This window comes from Trachypithecus francoisi, unplaced genomic scaffold, assembly GCF_009764315.1.
Source record: "Trachypithecus francoisi isolate TF-2019V2 unplaced genomic scaffold, Tfra_2.0 Lachesis_group11, whole genome shotgun sequence".
In the NCBI taxonomy this organism is placed as follows: Eukaryota; Metazoa; Chordata; class Mammalia; order Primates; family Cercopithecidae; genus Trachypithecus; species Trachypithecus francoisi.
This window is the reverse complement of record NW_022681456.1, coordinates 23587653-23606475: the sequence shown is the minus strand read 5'-3', so window position 1 is coordinate 23606475 and position 18823 is coordinate 23587653. Positions and strand designations below refer to the sequence as shown.

Sequence of the window (18823 nt, the reverse complement as noted above, 5' to 3'; positions counted from 1 at the left end):
AGGGTCTCACTCTGTTGCCCAGGCTGGAGTGCTGTGGTATGATCATAGCTGACTGCAGCTTTGACCTTCCAGGCTCAAGCAATCCTCCCACTTCATCCTAAGTAAATGGGACTATAGGCAGGCACCACCACACCCAGCTAATTTTTAAAATCTTTTGTAGAAATGGAGGTCTCACTATGTTGCCCAGGCTGGTCTTGAACTACTGAGCTCAAATGATCCTCCTGCCTTAGCCTCCCAAAGTGCTGGGATTACAGGCATGAACCACTACACCCGGCCATGAAACACATCTTTAAAAGGTGAGCATATTGGCTTGAGCTGAGACTCTCTGCCTAGCTTCTACAATGACACTTTCAAGATGGGGTCCCGGGACCTACCTACCCTGAGGAGCCAGCCCAGCCTCAACAGGCGGAAGACAGTTCCTGACACTCTCCAAAGTAAGCCAGGGCCAAGGAGGAGGGGCAGGGCTTGGGACATCATTTACTCTGCTCAGGTGTTCCTAGAGTGCCCTCCCACCCTACCTGGCCCCCATCTCCCAACCCCCTGCTAACACATGACCCTCAGGCATGGGAGGCAGAGCCCCCTAGCAGAGAAACATAGAGACTTCAGGCCTATGGTCATTTTCCTAGCCACGGTAATAATCTACAAACCAGTGGCATCTTTTCAGGAAAGGGTGGGCAGGCCCTCCTGGTCCCTAGAAAATCCCTCCCGTGACTGGCATCTCCCAGGAGCATCCTCCCCAGGCCAGCCCTATGATCACTTATAAGGACTGATTGCCTGGGACCCCCACCACTCAGCACCCATCCTGTCCTCTCTCCTCCTCTTCTCATCCTCCCCCTCCCTGCCACTGCCTCTGGCCTGATTAATTCTCTGAAATCTGCCATGCCACAATGAGTAATCAGGCTCATGCCCTACTAATTGGCACTCAGAGACCTGACAAATGACTCTGCTGTGGGATTCCAGTGCTGGGCTGGGCTAACTTTCCACACCCAAGCAACCCCCAGCTTGCCTCTAAGACAGGTGGGCTGGAGCCCTAGCAGAAAGGGGGAAGCAGAGGACCCAGGACAGAGGGAGGGCCCCTTAGCAACCCTCTGAGTAACTCAGGTCTGCCACTTCCTGTCTGTGTATCTCAGAGCAAATTATCTCCCTCTCTGAGCCTGGCATTCAGACTCTGAGCTTCATCTCCAGTTTTAGCTCCTCAGGTACCCTGCTTCTTCTGCTCCATCCAAACCACCCAGTGACCGTGGTCTAGTCTCAGCACTCTGGGGGAAAAAGGTGTGTGCATGATATGTGTGCATGTGTGCATAAGTTTATTATAAACTTTATTGATATAACAGATGTGTAGCACACAATTTTTTTTTTTTTTTTTGAGACAAGGTCTCCCTCTGTTGCCTAGGCTAGAGTGCAGTGGTACAATCAGGGCTCACTGCAGCCTCGACCTTCTGAGCTCAAGTGGTCTCCCACTTCAGCCTCCTGAGTAGCTGGGACCACAGGCATGTGCCACCACGCCTGGTCAATTTTTTATTTTTGTTTTTTTTGTAGAGACAGGGTCTTACTATGTTGCCCAGGCTGGTCTCAAACTCTTGGCCTCACACGATCTTCCTGCCTCAGCCTCCCAAAGTGCTGGGATTACAGACGTGAGCCACTGTGCCTGTCCTAGCACACAATTTTAAAACAATAGTAAAATGCACGATAGCCTTTTATTGTAGATTCTGTAGAGTCAATTGATTCTCATAAAATGCTTTCATGGATTTTTGCCAAATTCTGGTATTAGTAGCCAATCTATGGTTAAAATTGATGAGTAAATGTAGTTCAGGCATGAATATTGGTTGGTATTTTCATTTACATGTTAAAGGGTAAGCTGAAAGTGAAACAATGAAATTGCATTTCAGAACTTCACTCATTCAACAATGATGTGAGCAACTTTTTTGTTGAATTGCATAATAATTTTTGAGTACAGGAAGAACATTTTCTCAAATTTTTATGCTATTCACTTGCAATGACTATAAACACAACGTACAGGCCGGGTGCAGTGGCTCATACCTGTAATACCAGCACTTTGGGAGGCGGGGATCACTTGAGGCCAGGAGTTCGAAAGCAGCCTGGGCAATGTAGCAAGACCCCATCTCTACAAAAAATATTTTAAAAATTAACCAGGGACGGCGGTACATGCCTGTAAGTCCTAGCTACTTGGAAGACTGAGGAGGGAGGATCGTTTGAGCCCAGGAGTCGGAGGCTGCAGTGAACTATGATCACGCCACTGCATTCCAATCTGGGAGACAGATTAAGATCCTATCTCTAAAGCAAACAGTCTACAAGCACATCTAAGTTTAATCTGTGTTATTAACATATTCTGTATTTCTTTTTTTCTTTGTTCTTTTTTTTTTTTTTTTTTTTTGAGACAGAGTCTCACTTTGTTGCCTAGGCTGGAGTGCAGTGGTGCGATCTCAGCTCACTGCAACCTCCGCCTCCCAGGTTCAAGCAATTCTCCTACCTCAGCCTATCAAGTAGCTGGGACTACGGGCACATGCCACCACGCCCAGCTAATTTTTTGTATTTTTAGTAGAGACGGGGTTTCACTGTGTTAGCCAGGATCGTCTGGATCTCCTGACCTGGTGATCCCCCTGCCTCAGGCCTCCCAAAGTGCTAGGATTACAGGTGTGAGCCACCATGCCCAGCCTTTTTGTTTTCATTTGAGACAGAGTCTTGCTCTGTTGCCCAAGCTGGTGCGATCTCAGTTCACTGCAATCTCTGTCTCTGTCTCCCAAATTTAAGCGATTCTCCTGCCTCAGCCTCCCAAGTAGCTGGGACTACCGGCATGCGCCACCATGCCCAGCTAATTTTTGTATTTTTAGTAGAGACAGGGTTTCACCATATTGGCCAGACTGGTCTCAAACTCCTGACCTCAGGCAGTCTGCCCACCTTGGCCTCCCAAAGTTCTGGGATTACAGGTGTGAGCCACTGCGCCTGGTCATTTTCTGCATTACTTTCTAAGTTTGGACTGTCAACAAAACAAAAAGCTAAGCCCTCATTTGTATCACTTGCCAATTTCTGTGGTGTAAATACTCTAATTTCAAACTACGAACATGATGTTAGTAAATGCAGAGAGGGGGAGAGATGGGCAAATACCATTATATGGTTATCTCCACCGTATAGATTCAATAGGTGGAAATGACCTCAAAAAATTATTTGCATCTACTGAATATATATTATACAGATAATAGCAAGATGTAGTAAAGCACTAAGGATTGATGAGTTTTGAGTATTAATACTGTTTTAATATGAATGGATTTAGCTATACATTTATATAATTTAAATTTTAATGATCACCAAATGTTGTGTAAGGAAGAATTTGACTGACTTTTGTCTCTTATTCCTGGGAGGGAGACTCTAAATCCTTGGAATTTCTCAGAGTAATAGGAGTGACTTTGTTATTTATGAGCCCTGTGGCTTGTCTGTTTGAGATGGAGTTTTGCTCTGCCACTCAGACTAGAGTGCAGTGGTGCGATCTTGGCTCACTGCAACCTCTGCCTCCCAGGTTCAAGCAATTTTCCTGCCTCAGCCTCCCAAGTAGCTGGGATTACAGGCGCCCACCACCATGCCCAGATAATTTTTTTTTTTTTTGAGACAGAGTCTTGCTCTGTCGCCCAGGTTGGAGTGCAGTGGTGCCATCTTGGCTCCCAAGTAGCTGAGACTACAGGCCCCTGCCACCACACTCAGCTAATTTTTTGTATTTTTAGTAGAAACAGGGTTTCACTGTGTTAGACAGGATGGTCTTGATCTCCTGACCTCAAGTGATCTGCCTGCCTCGGCCTCCCAAAGTGCTGGGATTACAGATGTTAGCCACCATGCCTGGCCTGTTTGTTGTGAGATGGGATCTTGCTCTGTCACCCAGACTGGGGTGCAGCGACATGATCACGACTTGCTGCAGCCTCAATGTCCCAGACTCAAGTGATCCTTCTGCCTCAGCCTCCTGAGTAGCTAGGACTACAGACACACACCACCACACCCAGGTACTTTTTTTTATTATCTCTTGAGACAGGGTCTCACTATTTTGCCCAGGTTTTGGTGTCGAACTCCTGGGCTCAAGCAATCCTCTCACCTTGACTTCCCAAAGTGCCGGGATTATAGGCATGAGCCACTGCACCTGGCCTATAAGCCCTTTGGATCACACCTGAGTTTATACTAAGAGCTGAAATGACTCAGGATGGGGCTGGCCACCAGAAAAACGAACCATGTGATTAGAAGCTCTTTGAGTCTTCTAGCCTCCAGGCAGGGCAGACGTCTGTAGATTGACTTCAGTCATATGGCCATTATTCAATCATGCCTACATAATGCACCCACAATAAAAACTCTTGACACCAAAACTCAGTAGAGCATCCTGGCTGGTGAGCACACTGATGTGCTGGTAGGGTGATATGCCATAATCCCACAGGGAGAGAAGCTCTGAGGTCAGGAAGCTCCCAGATCTCACCGTATGTGTCTCTTTATTTGGCTGGTCCCAATTTTATCCTTTATAATAAAACTGTAATTGTAAATATAGTGCTCTTCTGAGTTCTGTGAGCCAGTTTAGTAAGATATCAAATATGAGGGGGGCCATGGAAACTCCTGAATTTGTGGCTGATTGGTCATATGTGCACGTGGCCTGGGGATCCCTGATCTTGCAGCTGACATCTGAAAGGAGGGCAGTATTGTTAGGACTCAGATGCTAACTCTGGGTGGTCAGCATCCAAATTGGATTGAATTGCAGTACACCAGCAGGTATCAGATACTGTGTTTAACAACTAGCTCATAAAATTCCTGAAATCGTAGTAATTGGGTTTCACTGAGGTGGCACAAGCACCACTGCCTGGTACTACCTCTGAGCCTTCGCCTATGCCATTCCTCCTCCTGGAATGCCCTCGTTACGCTCAGCTTCATTCTTTATTGACTGAGTTATTCAAAATCTTTCTTGAATGCATGCTCTGCATCAAGCACTATGCTGGGAGCTTGGGAAAGTGAAGAAGACAGACGCCACCTGCAGTGGGCGCTAGCAACGACCCACTCAGAGCCCGTGGGATCCTTTTGTCTCTTGCTCGGCACCACTCTGCCGGCTTCCGTGTGCTGTCCTTCATCTGCCTACACTTGCGACTCTTCCTCAAAGGACTATCTCTGGGCTTCTGGAGCCACTCTTCTGCCATGTGCAGAGACCCAAGGGGTCTCTCCCTTCGCCTCTCTGCTAGGACAGTTCTTAGTCAATGACTGACAGTGAGCATGAAAGTCCAGCTTCCTTGCCTCAGAGCAAGATAACCCTGCCATGCAACTCACACTCCAGAGCTCCCATGTAGGACCATGAGTCTTGTCCTGAGGTTGCACCCTGCCTGGCTTCCTTCCCTTCCCTATCCTGTTTTCCCCACACCCTTCCTCATCTCCCTTGGGATCACTGGCTTAAACCATCATTTGTACACCAATTCTTGTCTCAGGGTCCAAACCATCTCTGCTCTGTGGAGCTCACAGTCCAGTGGGAAACCCCCAGCCAAGAAAAAAAAACACCCCACATGTCTTTACCAATGAAGATCAGTGCTCTGAAGGAGCAAGAACAGGGCCTCTGAGAGCTGTAGCCCAGACCCGCCCAGTCAGAGCAACGCAGGAAGGCTCCCTTGAGGAAGGGGTGCTCCTTATAGGATGAACTCTGAAGGATGAGGGGGAGTTTAGCCAGGTTAAGGAGCTGAGAAGCTTTGCAGGCATGTGACCTAGCAGGTGCCAAGGTCCTGTGGTAGGAGGGGGGGGGTGTGGCCTGGAATGCAGAGTGAGATGAAGGTGGAGGAATTGGCAGAAACAAGACTGTGTGGCTTGTCAGCCTGAGTGGGGATCAGGGTCCATGTTCTGACAGGACTGGAAACACACCTAGCATGGCAAGAGATTTAAATTTTGAAATGTATCCAATTTTGAAATATAAAAGGTCTTCAAGTCACAGGAATTAACCATATGAATCAGCCCACCCAATGAACAAGGTGACTGCGTGAACAAGGATGTTCACTGTGGTGCTGTGTGTGATAGAAAAGGAAACAGAGAAGCAACCTGCATGTCTGCCAAGAGAGGACAGGTTTAATACATTTGGCTGTTCATTCATCGGATCCTCTATCACCTTTAAAAAGCATGAGGGAGACGTGGACGCGCTCACACAGAACTCCCTCTAGGCTGAGCTGCCGGGTGCAGGAAAAAAACGCACAAATTAGATTGTTGTATGCTCACATCCACTGAGAAACAGGGTGTATCCAGAAAACGTTGACAGAGAGTTAACACACATGCACGCAATTGTTAAAAGCAGCTACCATGGTGTATGACACATAGTAAACAGTCAATAAATAGCTGAGTGACCAACTGACTAATGACTGAATGAATGAATGAATGAATGCCTTGTTGCTTCTGGGGAGTAGAAATGAAGGTCGAAGGGAGTTTTACTTTTTTATCTTCTATGCTTCCCTGTGACTAATTGTTTTCTGTCTGCATATTTTCTTTTATAATTTTGGCTTTTGAAGTATAATTTACATACAACAAAATTCACTGATTTTAAGTGTATAGTTTGATGAGTTTTCACAAATGCATACAGTCATATAAACAACAACACAATCACTATGTAGAACATTTCCCCAAATTTTCCTCTCTGCTGGGGCCCCAGCTTTGCCTCCTTTATTGCCTTGGTCCTGAGAAAGAAAGTTGAGCCCAGAGAGGAGGGCAGGAGGGACTTCAGGCTCCTCTAAGGGAATTTCCTCGTTTAATCCCCACACAGCCTGGCATCGTATGAGGCTCCCTGTTTTGCAGGGGAAGGAAACTCAGAGGGGGATAAACTGAGAATTCACCTCCTCCCCTGTATTTGGCTACTGAGATGCTGGAAGCCCTCCAAGATCAAGGGGTGAGGGAGAAAACATCCTAGAAGCACTTGGACCACTGTTTATGTAAAAATGGAGATGGAGGCCGGGTATGCTGGCTCACACTTGTAATCCCAGCACTTTGGGAGGCCAAGGCAGGAGGATCACTTGAGGCCAGATGTTCAAGACCACTTTGGGCAACATAGTGAGACCCTCCCTGCCCCCGTCTCTACAAAAAAAGATTTTCTTAATTCTCTGGGCATAGTGGTGTGTGCCTGTGGTCCCAGCTACTCAGGAGGCCGAGGTGGGAGGATCGCTTGAACCCAGGAGGTCAAGGCTGCAGTGAGCAGTGATTGTGCCACTGTACTCCAGCCTGGACAACAGAGCAAGCCCCTGTCTCAAAAAAAAGGGAGGCAGGCATGATGGCTCACACTTGTAATCCCAGCATTTTAAGAGGCCAAGGTGGGCGGATCACTTGAGGTCGTGAGTTTGAGACCAGCCTGGCCAATATCGTGAAACCCTGTCTCTACCAAAAATACAAAAATTACCCAGACACGGTTACTCATGCCTGTAATCCCAGCACTTTGGGAGGCCAAGGCAGGCGGATCACGAGGTCAGGAGATCAAGACCATCCTGGCTAACATAGTGAAACCCCGTCTCCACTAAAAATACAGAAAATTAGCTGGATGTGCTGGCGGGAACCTGTAGTCCTAGCTACTCGGGAGGCTGAGGCAGGAGAATGGCATGAACCCGGGAGGTGGAGCTTGTAGTAAGCCGAGATCACACCACTGCACTCCAGCCTGGGTGACAGAGCGAGACTCTGTCTCAAAAAATAAATAAAATAAAATAAAAATACAAAAATTAGCCAGGCATGGTGTCTCACTCTTGTAATCCCAGTTACTTGGGAGGCTGAGGCGGGAGGATCACTTGAACACGGGAGGTGGAGGTGCAGTGAGCCAAGATCATGGCACTGCACTCCAGCCTGGGCGACAGAGTGAGACACTGTCTCGAAGGAAAAAAAAGGAGGAGGAGATGGACAAGGTCATCCTGTCACCCCCTCCGGTCTCACACCACTGGGGCATTGCAGGTTGCAGGAAACACTACTGCTTCTCTGGACTATCTACTTGGATCCATCTCTCCGCTGCCCCCACCCCACCGCCATGAGTTAGCCCAAACCCCTCCAGCTACGACCTGACTACGGGAGGAGGAATGAAGGAGTCCCTCCCTACCTGCAGGGTGGAATGTTGGACCCCAGGACTGGGAAGACGGAAGGCAGTAGACGGACTCAGGAGAACCAGCCACCTGCCTCGCTAAGTGCTATTCCTCCTACCTTCCTATTTATATTTCCTGTCGCTTTCTCTACCAATAAAATGGTAATAATAATCCATGTTTAGCACCCCCAAAGTCCCTACTGCTGGGCTCAGGGACACAAGATAGCAGCCTCTGGCTGTCCATAAACACGAGAGACAGATGTTGTCAACATCTGGAGACAAGGGAGGTCCTGTTTGTGCCTGGGGCTGGGAAATGTGCCCATCTGGGAGGAGTGTTGCAAGGGTAGGAGGCCCCCATCTGTCACTCACCTGGACTGGGGATGCTTCCACCCAGAGGAGGGCCCCTAGGCCCTGGCCAGGGCTTCCAGGCTTGGAGGCCCTTTGGAGGGGAAGCTGGGCAGGCGCTGACTGCCAGGAGAGGACTTCAAAGGCTCCCCTAATCCCTGTGACATTTTCAGACACAGGAGTTGGCTTTTTTCATGCTGAGGATCAAAGCCCAGAGCTTTATAAATAACCCTCATAAAAGCCAAGGGGCTTGTAAAGTCAAATAATAAGTCACAAAGAGTGTGAGCCTTTCGGAGTAGGAGAGAGGCTGGGGAAGTCCAGCCCCTACCCTTGCTCTGCCCTACCAGATGGCCATGCACCAACACTCCCGGATGAGCCAAGAGATAGAAGGCCCTGTGGGAGGTCAGGAGGAAGGTCTGGGGGTGGCTTGGGTTGGACTTGGAGGCTTCTCTGCCACCCCGATAGACATCCTAGATCTGGCCATTCATTTATTAAATCATTCTTTCACTCATTCATTCTTTCAGTCAATCAGTCAATCAACAAACATTTCCTGATCCCATCCCTGTAAAAGACCTCTGGCCAAGGAACATGGACTTTGGGGTCACTGGGGTTCAAATCATAGCACTGCCTCTCCCAACTGTGTGACCTTCAGCAAATTACTTAATCTCTCTGAGCCTCAGGTTCCTCACCTTTAAAATGGTGATACATTTTGAACCTGTCCTAAGAGAGTTCTTGAGGAACCTCAGGGGGCATGGCAGGTGGGAAACATTCAAAACGTGGGTTATTATTACCATTAATGAGACAGCAATAGTAGTCATCAAAGGTGGTCTCTACAGGTTGTTTTTGTTGTTGTTGTTGTTTTGCCTGGCTCTCAGTCTCTCCCAAATAACTTCCCCTTCTGCAGGGCCTCACTGGGAGGTGAGTTTTGGTTTGTGTTTTCTGTGAGTCACAGAGGCCAAGAGTCATCACCCAAGAAAAGACTGTTTCAGAGCCAGGGCGTCATCGATTCTAGTCCCCTGCCCAGCACTTTCCAGCTGTGTGCCCTTGGGGGCCCCTGTCCTCCCTCTCTAAGCCCCAATTTCCTCATCCGTAAAATGAGGGCAGTGGGGGAGGATCCAGTGAGGGTAGGAATATCCAGTGCCTGGTGCATAGTAGGTGCTCAGTAAGTGGCTGTGGACGCTTTTTTTAGCCCTTCTCCCAGTGGGAATTTCCAAGGGAGAGGTCAGCATCCATGTGGAGGGGATTCGAAGATGATGGGGGTCCCTGAAGCTCAGCATGTTGGAAGCTGCGGCCTGGGACCTCCCTTGGATGAGAAGGCCAGGAAGTAGGACAGACTGTACCAGTGTGTTGCCCTCACCTCATCAAAGAGCCTTTTCTTTTTTTATTTTTCCTCTTTTTTTCTTTTGTGAGATGGAGTCTCACTTTGTTGCCCAGGCTGGAGTGCAGTGGCATGATCTCGGCCCAATCTCTGCCTCCTGGGTTCAAGCAATTCTTCTGCCTCAACCTCCAGAGTAGCTGGGACTACAAGCATACACCACCACACCTGGCTAATTTTTGTATTTTTTTTTTAGTAGAGACAGGGTTTTGTCATGTTGGCCAGGCTGGTGTCGAACTCCTGACCTCAAGTGATGCACCTGCTTTGGCCTCCCAAAGTGCTGAGATTACAGGCATGAGCCACCATGCCCGGCCAAAAGAGCCTTTTCTAATTGCAGACAGTAGCTTCAGGATATCAGTAAGTTCATTTCATAGATGAGAAAAACTATAGTCCAAGGTGGTGAAGGCATCTAGGCTAGAATTCAAACCCAGACCTGGCTGATTCCAGATTAGCCTTTTCTGCAGCTCCTATACAGGTGCTAAAGGTGGGCAGCCCAGAGCCGTCTTCTCCCTGGCTTCTCCTCAGCAGCATCTAGCTGACCAGGTTATTCCAGAGAAAGCAAATTAGCGTCCAGGACTGGCTTCACATCCAGCCATCTCCTGTTACAGGGGATTCAATTTTAGCTGCATCCGCCCCAGCTGCCAGCATCCTGGTTCTCTGCAAAGGAGGTTGAGGGCCAGGAAGCCAGGAGAGGCAGGCGTGCCAGTGAGTGCTGTTCATTGGTCCAGCTACTGACTCATTCAGTGCGTGGTCAGTCACTGAACAAATGCTTGTTAGCACCTTCCACGTGCCAGGCCCATGCAGGACGCCAGGGCTATAGTGCAAACCAGGTAAGTGTGGTGCCTTCTCTAACCTCCCCAGTCCCAGGAGCTCACAGCACGTGAGTAGATGATAGGGGTAGTGTGATGAAGTTGAGGCTGGGGCGTGTAGAGTTGTTGCTTGGCCCCTCATGGAGGAGAATCAGTGAGAACTTCCCAGTGGAGGTGACTATTGAGCTGGGACCAAACTCAGGAGAAGGTAGCCTGGGAAAGGAGACCAGGAAAGGCGTCCAGGCCAAAGGAACAGCCCGGGCTAAGGTGGGAAGGCACACAGTATAGACATAGAAGGGTCCCTTCCCCCAAACACGCCTGTCCTGTTTCAAACATCCTCTGGCCAGGTGCAGTGGCTCATGCTGGTAATCCCAGTGCTTTGGGAGGCTGAGGCAGGAAGATGGCTTGAGCCCAGGAGTTTGAGAGCAGCCTGGGTAACATGGCAAAAACCCATCTCTACAAAAAAATACAAAAGTTATCTGGATGTGGTGGTAGGTGCCTGCAGTCCCAGCTACCCGGGAGGCTGAGGCTGGAGAATCACCTGAGCTCAGCAGGTCAAGGCTGCAGTAAGCTGGGATTACACTATTGCACTCCAGCTTGGGCGACCAGAGGAGATGCTATAAAAAAAAAAAAAAAAAAATTAAAAATCCAACTCTGAGTGACTGGTGTGTCTGGTATTCTGTGATGCTCATATCCACCTTGTCCTCCACCCCCATACCCAGGTAGATATTATTCCCTTTATGGCACCTGAGTCAAGGGAGGCTCAGAGAGGCTGATAATTTGCTCAAGGCCACACAGGATCCAGACCAGCCTGAGAGATGCAGCTGTCAGGAGCTGTTTCCTGTTTTGTTTTGTTTTATTTTGTTTTGTTTTGAGATGGAGTCTTGTTCTGTCACCCAGGCTGGAGTGCAGTGCCGCGATCTCGGCTCACTGCAACCTCCGCCTCCCAGGTTCAAGCAGTTCTCTTGTCTCACCCTCCCGAGTAGCTGTAACTACAGGTGCCCACCACCAGGCCCAGCCAATTTTATGTTTTTAGCAGAGACGAGGTTTCACCATGTTGGCCAGGCTGGCCTCAAACTCCTGACCTCAGGTGATCCGCCCACCTTGGTCTCCCAAAGTGCTGGAATTACAGGCGTGAGCCACCGTGCCCAGCCCCCAGCTAAATTTTTTTTTTTTAGTTTTTGTAGAAACAGGGTTTGCTAGATGGTCCATGCTGGTCTTGAACTCCTGGGCTCAAGCAATCTTCCTGCTTTGGTTTCCCAAAGTGCTGGGATGACAGGTGTGAGCCACTGCACCTGGCCCAGGAGCTGATTATCTGGGGCTCTCTCAGAGCCTCCGGGGCTTACAGTCTGCACCTGGGCAAGTCATCGCCCCTCGTTAAGCATTAGTTTTCTCATCTGCAAAATGAGACCCAAGTGGCTGACTCCCCTGGACAGTCCCCACCCCACACCTGTTATAGCCACTGCTCCCACTGACCTCATTAGGGCAGGTGGCCTGGAAGCAGTGGTCCCTGGGGGAGGCACAGCTACAAACCCTGTCCCAACTAGGGCAGGGACAATGAGATCTCCCCAAAGGCTTCTGGCCTAATTGCCAGCAGACCCCAGCAAACTGTGGCTGCTTTATTCTCCTTCCTTAGGATCATGTCATGACTCAGGAAATGCACATTGGGAGCTAGCTCCTCTGTGGCCAAAGGATGGGCTTCTAACACCAGACTGGGCACCTCTACCTGCCAACCCACACTGGATGCCACTCATAGTTGCTCTCCCCAATTCCCAAGGTACCTTGTGAGGTCAGTACCTATGTGCCCCCTTTCCAGACAAGACATCCCAGAGAGAGGGAGGACTGCCTCAGTTCCTCCTTCTGGGAGATAAGAATGATGAAGCCCACCTCATGGGCAATACTAGCCCTTCCTGAGCCTCAGTTTCCTCATCTGTAAAATGGTATGAATCTGACTTGCCAGGATAGTGTAAGAATTTACCACCAAATAATAACAATACTGCACAATTATTATTATTATTATTGAGATGGAGTCTTGCTCTGTTGCCCAGGATGGAGTGCAGGGGAGTGATCTTGGATCACTGCAGCCTCCGCCTTCCAGGTTCAAGCAATTCTCCTGCCTCAGCCTCAAGTAGCTGGGATTGCAGGCACACGTCACCACGCCCGGCTTATTTTTGTACTTTTAGTAGAGATGGGGTTTCCCCATGTTGTCCAGACTGGTCTCGAACTCCTGACTTCAGGTGATCCACCCGTCTTGGCCTACCCAAAGTTCTGGGATTACGGGCGTGAGCCACCGGGCCAAGCCAATAGTGCACGATTATTGAGCACTTACTACATGCTGGCTGCTTTTCAGGGGTTCTGCGTGCATTAACTCTTTTAGTCCTCACAGCAATCTTAGGAGATAGGGCTTCCTATTATCCTCATTTTACACCTGAGCAAACAGAGGCACCAAGAGGCTGAGAAGAAACTCCCCCAAACACGTATAAAGGGCTTAGCACAGAATAGGCCTCCATAAAGGTTAACACTCATTTCTCCTTCATTCCCTCCAATATCAAGCCAAGCCCTTTCCCACCATCCCCACCCTTCCAGTTTCCTCTGCCTTCTCTGGACAACAACAGAGGTGTCCTTCGTGGGATCACCTGGGGACCAGAGTTGCAAAGCTTTTACCTTAACTAAAGTTAGACACAAAAGGAACTTCCCAGCCCCGTGGGGACCGTGAACAGAAGAACATGTCCCCCAATGAGAGATGCTGAAATATAAACCAATCCTGGGACAGAAATCGGAACAGGGGTCCTTCCTAAGTCCCTCCCACTCTTAGATTCTAAAAGCAGGACTTCAGTGTGGTCTGTGTGGTGCCATCTCTCTTGCATGTTTCTCCCTGGGGCTGGGAAATGCCAGGCTATTGTCTGGCACTGGGAGAGGGGGAGTTTCTCTGTGACAAGGTCCTGGGATTGGTGAGTATACCCCCTTCCACACCCCATGCACACCAGCCCCCCAGAGCAGCTGGGCAGCATTTCTGCTGTCTGTGGGCTCATTTATCATTCAGAGGCGGGCACTGCTGCTGTGAGGTCCCCAGGGACAGCTCTGCCGTGGCCCCATCTGATTGAAATCCAGGCCCAGCACACACTCAGCCAGGAAAGTGGCTGCCTGGAACCCGAAATAAATAACACCATGGGCAGGAGGCACAAATCTCTGCTAATTACGGCATATCCTGATTAAATGGGGTGCGTAAATAAATATTTCGGCTCAGAAGATGAATAGGGCTGCCAGAGCTGCTGCGGCCAGCCCTGCTCTGAGCCTCTCTTGCCCTTCTTCTTCCTCGTGGTGCCAAAGGACAGGGCCTTGGTTCCACTTGTGGTGGGACTCAGGATCCATCACTCCCCTACTTTGGACCTCAGTTTCTTCATTGTCAAACAGTGCCAAAGATCACCATTCAGCCAGCTTTGCGGGTCTGGGGTGAGAATGTGAATACAGCATTTGGGGCGATCAGATTTTGACAGAGCCAAGGAGGCAGTGATTATGAATAGTAAAGAATCTGGAATTTGGGCTGGGCCTAGTGGCTCACACCTGTAATCCCTGTGCTTTGGGAGGCCAAGGTGGGAGGATTGCTTGAATCCAGGAGTTTGAGACCAGCCTGGGCAACATAGCAAGACTCTGTCTTTATAAAATAAAATTTAAAAATAAATAAAAGCATGAGAAAGTTGGAGCCAGCCAGTCTTGGCTTTGAATACCAGCTCTGGAACTCTTTCTATGCTTCTGTTTCCCCTTCTGCAAACTGGGGGGGATGCGAAGAGCCAGCGAACCTTCCAGGCTGTGGTAGCCACTCTTGATGGTAACCCAACTCCATACACTTGAGTCCTGGTAGTTATTGTCATTATACATGAAGGTGCCCAGAAGACCCAGCCTCAGGCAGAGCCCACATTCGCCACTCCATGCCCATGTGGAGGCCCTGCCTGGAGACCGTGCTTGCTCTCCCGGATGCCACCTCCTTATTTCCGTGAGGCAGAGCAATAATAGAATCGGGGGCCCAGGGGAGGGCAGGAGGAGGGAGAATCATCCTGGAAAAGTTTAAATCAATTAACTTCCTTCCAGAAAACAGACTGGGAAATGTAATGGAGAAATAATGACTCTTCTCTGCAGGATTAAATGACATAGACCAGGGCCCAGCAAGGAATTGCAGAGGCGGTCTCAGGAGCCTTGTCTCTAACTGCCTGTGTGGCCTTAAGCAAGTCTTAGTCCTTCTCTGAGCTTCCTCTGAGCTGCCCTCTTCCTTCTCTGAGTTTCCTCATCTGTAAAAGGAGAGGGCTTGGACCAGCATCAGGAATGGCTAATCAATAGCATGGCTTCCCTAACTTTCCCCTTCCTTGCCCACAGCAGACATTGCTAATCAGTTGCAGCACCATTCTCACTGAGCCCAGATGAAATAGCAAAACAACCCAAGCCAATGCTCCAGGTATTCCCTCCTGATGGGTCAGAGTTGGCACCCAGGCACCAGACCAGTTTAGATGGTCTACAAGTCCTCATCTAGCACTAGGCCAATACTGATGTTGTTATTATTGCTATTGTAGGTGTTATTATTGCTGTTGCAGGCTCAGTGTCCATTGTAGCACTAACAACAAAGGTTAACATTCACTGAGTGTTAGCTGTGGGCCAGGCACTATTCTAAGCACGTTCATATTTTAACTTACTACAGCATCATAACCATTGGACAAAGCAGTTCTTCTTCTTCTTACTATTATTCAGATCCAAGGCCCAGAGAGAGGAAGGTCACACAGCTAATAAGTGGGGCAAGGATTCAAATCCATGCCTCTAAGGCCAGGTGTGGTGGCTCATGCCTGTAATCCTAGCACTTTGGAAAGCCAAGGTGGGCGGATCACTTGAGTTCGGGAGTTGGAGACCAGACTGGCCAACACGGTGAAACCCCGTCTCTACTAAAAATACAAAAATTAGCTGGACATGGTGGTGCACACCTATAACCCCAGCTACTCAGGACGCTAAAATGGGAGGATCTCTTGAGCCCGAGAGGCGGAGGTCACAGTGAGCCGAGATCACACTGCTGCACTCCAGCCTGGGTGACAGAGCCAGACCCTGTCTTAAGGAAAGAAAAAAAATCCATACCTCTGCCTCACCTGAAACAGTCCAGATGGGGTAAAGAGACCCTTCCCTTCTCTTGTAATTGGAAGTTAGGGGAAGAGAGCCATCCTTTCTCCATGCTAAGCTCTGTGCCAAATTCATCACGCACATGATCAGTCTGGAACTGTAATTATTCTCATCTTCTAGATGGGGAAACTGAGGCTCAGAAGGGTGACAGGACCTGCCCAAGGTCACATGGCTGGTTATTTTCAAGGGGTGGGGGTGGCGCTGCTCTTCTTTTCCCATCTGCCCTCTCCCTGCCTGCACTTTGAGCCCCTGGGTGCAGGAGCAGTGCCTGTTTATCCTAGAATCTCCAGTCTAGCACCTGGCACACTAGAGTTGCTGAATGAAGGAAGGATGCAGCTAGTATTAGAGGAGTGCCAGGCTTAGGGTACATGCCAACCCTAAGACCATCACTAACTCTCAGAACCCTGAGCTGACTCCTCGTTCCTGTCCTTTGCCGAACCACTTGCCCTGCATGGGTGAGCTCTCACCTCTGTTCATGGTCCCAGATGACCCTGGGGGCTTCTGGTTGGGGTCCAAATCCATCATTCCTGCATGGTCTGTCCCAGTCCTGCCTCCTCCCATCCATCTTCCCACCGCAGCTCCAGAGGAGGGGATGGTGCTGGGATGGAGGAGGGGGGAAGGGTCCCACCCGAGGATACTGTTGGCTCACTGAGTCCTCCCCATTGTCCTCCCATCACCTCTCAAATAGCCACTCCCCAGGGCCAGGAGCGGTGGCTCATGCCTGTAATCCCAGTACTTTGGGAGGCTAAGGTGGGCAGATCACCTGAGGTCAGGAGTTCAAGACCAGCCTGGACAACCTGGTGAAACCTCGTCTCTACTAAAAACACAAAAATCAGCTGGGCATGGTGGCAGGTGCCTGTAATCCCAGCTACTCAGGAGGCTGAGGCAGGAGAATTACTTGAACCCGGGAGGCAGAGGTTACAGTGAGTCAAGATCACACCATTGCACTCCAGCCTGGGCAACAGAGTAAGACTCCCTCTGAAAAAAAAAAAAAAATAGCCACTCCCCGACCACAGGTCCCTTTGGTCAAATACCATGATACCCAATGTATAAGACAGCCAAAAGCAGAGGGCTCTGACTGGTAGGCATGGGTTAGGGGAGTTCAAACTTGTGCCCAACCCTCGTTTCTTCACTCTCAGTAGCCCCCAGGGTGGAGTCTCCCTGGAAACTTCGAGAAAGAAACTGTCCCATGGACCAGGAAACCTGAGTTTGAGTTTGATGAGCAGCCACTGGACCACTGTGGCTAATCTCTTCCCCTCTCTGAGCCTCAGTTTCCCCAGTGATGACATGAGAGGATTGAACTAGAAGTTTTCAAACCTTGATTGTTGAAACTGTAAAAACACTGAACCCCAATTTGAAAAGGGATTTATCCCCCTGTCTTCATGCCACCCATGCCAGGTCAGAGGGGACCTAGCCATCTCTCCAGAAGAGTTCAACTTTGTTCAACAAGCACATATTGAGCTCTTGCTGTATACCTGGGCTCTGTGCCAAGCCTTGACCATACAAAGATGAAAAAGACCAGGTCTCTGACTTCAGATTAAAATTGAACATGCTCTAGTTGAAGTTGGCAGTGTAGAGGCTGGAGTGCAGATTCCAGAGCTTTATCTTTTCCACCACCTCTGCCTACCACTTTCACCAACTAGAGGTCCCTGAGTCATCTTCCTAAAACCCTAAGACTCCTAGAAGTGTTTTGAAAATACAAGATCAGATTTTTTTCAAGCATTTTATTATGAAAAAATTCAAACATACAGCAAAGTTGAAAGACATTTACCATGAACACTTTAATATCCACCACCTGGTGTCTACCATTAATATTTTACTGTATTTGATTTATCAAATAAGGGCATCCTCCCAGCCCTGCAAGATTTCATGACTCAGAGAGGGCTATAGTGAGGAGTTTGAGTTCTTTTTGGGAAACCCTGTGACTTTGTGATGGCAACACCAGCGGCTGCAACAGACACAGGCATGTAAGCAGTCTATATTATGCAACAGTTTCAAAGCTTATGTCATTGTCATTGATCAACAGGTGGGCAGCTTTCATCCACAAGTGATTCAGGGATCCAGGCTCCATCCATCTTTTAGCCCTGCCCTCCTTTGGAAGAGTCAATCTTCTGCCACGGGGCACAAGAGAAAGTTGGTGGAAAAGGGGCACAATCACTTTTTTTTTTCTTTTTGGACACTGGGTCTTGCTCTATTGATGAGCCTGGGGTGCAGTGGCACAATCTTAGCTCACTGCAGCTTCCACTTCCCAGGCTGAAGCAATTCTCCTGCCTCAGCCTCCAGAGTAGATGGGACTCCAGGTGCGCACCACCATGCCTGACTAATTTTTGTATTCTTTGTAGACACAGGGTTTCACCACATTGCCCAGGCTTATGTCCCATTCCTGGGCTCAAGCGATCCTCCTGCCTCAGCCTCCCAAACTGCTGGGATAACAGGTGTGAGCCACTGCACCTGGCGTCACAACCAATTCTTATATCACACTTGCTCACAGTTCATACATAGATGATAGTACGTATGTATGTATCATGCATAGATACATAGTTCATTAATACAGAGATGAAAAAGACCAAGTCCCTGACTTTAGAGCCTTCCAATAAGTGAAACAGATAATTATTTCCTCTTAGCCAGCCCTTTCCTGAGAGAAAGCCCATGAGATTTTCCATTTTGCAAGGGTGGGTGGATCTGACATTGGAACACTGAAGGAAGGATTTGATTCAGTAACTCTTTCCTGGGCATTTTCCATGCGCCCAGCATGTTCATGTGGTTGAACTCATTGAATTTTTTCCTTCACTCTTGCAAGAGAATTTTCCCCATTTTATATGAGAGAATGTTGAGATAAAAAAAAGAATAAGCAACAACATATAGATAGATCAGGGAATGGATGCCAAGGTTCAGAGTGGTGAAGTAACTTGCCTAAGGTCACACAGCTAGTGATGGCGCTGGATTTGAACCCAAATATCACTTCCTAGTTCCTTGCTTTTTTCTGCATCATCAGGGTGTCTGCTGGAACCAGGGTGAAGACACACAGAGGGTAGGTTTCCTGACAAAAGCCATTCCTCAGGCCCAAGCTAGGGACTC

The 18823-nt window shown here is 49.0% G+C and overlaps 1 long non-coding RNA gene across 2 annotated transcripts; it reads left to right on the top strand.

Annotated features, from left to right (window-relative positions):
* Positions 1-209: 209 nt before the first annotated feature.
* On the top strand, positions 210-8161 carry LOC117090969. 2 transcript variants are annotated; one of them, XR_004440182.1, is made up of 3 exons: positions 210-296; positions 1200-1272; positions 7936-8161. It is a non-coding gene; the product is annotated as an uncharacterized LOC117090969 (long non-coding RNA). The 2 variants fall into 2 exon arrangements; XR_004440181.1 differs by having other exon boundaries at positions 240-434.
* Positions 8162-18823: the final 10662 nt, after the last annotated feature.